Genomic DNA, 2,273 nt, shown 5'->3' with positions numbered 1-2,273 from the left:
CCGCATAAGCATTCCTCCTGCTGGAGGGCCCCTCCGTGAAGGATCTCCTGGGAACTCCTTTCACTGGCCTGCTGAGTCTGTTGTGCTTGGCACTGTCTCTGGCCGCCCCAGTGAGGGGACCAGTCTTCAATTAACATAGAAAAATAAGAACAGAAAGGATCACGGGTTTTGTGGACGAGGAAAAGAGGAGAGAAGAGTGTGGCAAACGCATGCGTGGGGAGACCTCAGCAGAGCAGGGCACTGGTCTCCCCCAAAGCGGACAGAGACAGCTAGGAAAACTAACACCTGCCCCACTCCCTGGCCTCTGGGCCTCCCACTCCGGTGCTTAGAGAAGGATAGAGCACTGCTAGGTCTCCAGGGCCTCAAAGGCTCGCACAGGGTGTAGAGGGAAGATCTGGCGTCCTGCTACAGTCTGAGCTCTTGGGGGAGAAAGAGTTTTCTGGGGTGTTGTGGTTGTTTTTAAGATTTATTATTTATATATATATGTATATATACATACATACATATATATGTACAAGTGTGTGTACACACTTGTGTGTGTATATTCATATGTATATATACTGTAGCTGTCTTCAGACACACCAGAAGAGGGCATCTGTTTCCATTACAGATGGTTGTGAGCCACCATGTGGCTGCTGGGAATTGAACTCAGGACCTCTGGAAGAACAGCCAGTACTCTTAACCACTGAGCCATCTCTCCAGCCTGGGAAAGATTTTCTATCCCCAAAGCCTAGAGCTTGGGGACCAGAGGTTAGGACAGAGGGTGTGTCTCCTGATGTTTAAGGTGGGGAAGGTGACCTTCAGGTATGAGATCATCTCTACTGAGGTCAGGCACGGTGACAACAAATCCCCCTGAGCTTGCCGGGAGTGTGTCTCAGTGGTAAATTGTTGCCTTAAATGTGCAAGGTCCTGGGTTCGATACCCAGGACTGCAATCAATCAATAAAAACATAGCAAAATAGATAAATAAGGGCTGAAAGAGGCTTGGTTGGCAAAATGCTTGTTTCACAAGTTTGAGGACCCAAGTTCACCCCCAGAGCCTATGTAAAAATTAAATTGCATGCTTAAAATCTCACTCTGAGGAGGCAGAGACAGGAGGATGCCAGCCAGTCTGGCCTAAGTTATGAGCTCCAAGCCAGTGAGAGATGCTGTCTCAAAGGTAGTAGAGAGCATTCTGAGTATGATACCCAGGTTTTCCTCTGCCCCCACACACATATGCATGTGTATACATGCATGTACACACACACACACACACACACAAACACACACACACTGAAATAGGTGCATTAGCACCCTTCCTGATAATGCTGTGCAGCAGCAGTCTCTAGCTGTCCATTTGTCCATCTGGAGGGTGATTTAGAGCGCCCACTCTGTGTCTGCTTGGTGACTACCTACTATGTGCTGGGTTCTCCTCTCGAGGACACAGCAGCTGAGGGGTGCAGAGCAATGGCGTCTCATCCCTTGCTGTTAGGACTGTAACCCAGAGCTCCTCTGGGAACAGTGAACACTCTCTTGAAAGGTTAAGTGCACACTTAACTGGGTGACTCTGCGATCCCACCTCTGCATGTGCAACCCAGAAATAAACCCCCGGGTCTACTCAAAGAGCGATCCCAGCTTGTTTATCGTCACCTTGAACTGAAACTGCTCCATGGTGTCCCTCAGCTAGGGAGAAGGAGCCCTGCCATAGGACATCCTGGGAGGGGCCTGACACTCAGTAATAAGGGGGAACCTGGGGCAGAGAGAGCACGGGGCAGGACTGCAGCTCATGGGGCTCTGCAAGGTGAAGGAAGGCCGTGTCAAAAGCCCACGGACTGTGTGGTCCATTTCTACAACCTTCTAGAAAACGCAAAACTAGAGTGAGACCAGAGCAAGTCACACTAAAGCACCTGGAGAGAAGAGGGGGCGGGGGAGGAGATGGGAGCTCTGTGAAGCTTGAGCCCCCCTCTGCTAAGAGATGCTATCTCTATTCATAAGTACAGTGTGTGTGTGTGTGTGTGTGTGTGTACACCCGCGCATGTGCACACTCACACAAGCACCACAGTGGCCGCGTGGAAGTCAGAGGATTGAACTCAGGTCAGAGCTTGGCAGTAAGCACCCTTATTGAGCCGTCTCGCTGGCCCATTGTTTCCAAACGTGTGTACCTTGTCTATGCTCATGGGTACAGCACGGAGCTCTGCAGCCCACCCCGGGAAGGCCCCTTCTTGTGTTTTAATCTCAGTGACATTTGGGACTCTCTCTCTCTCCCTCTCTCCCTCTCTCCCTCTCTCCCTCTCT

Source organism: Mastomys coucha, unplaced genomic scaffold (assembly GCF_008632895.1).
Source record: "Mastomys coucha isolate ucsf_1 unplaced genomic scaffold, UCSF_Mcou_1 pScaffold15, whole genome shotgun sequence".
NCBI lineage: Eukaryota > Metazoa > Chordata > Mammalia > Rodentia > Muridae > Mastomys > Mastomys coucha.
Note: the sequence above shows the minus strand (reverse complement) of the source record.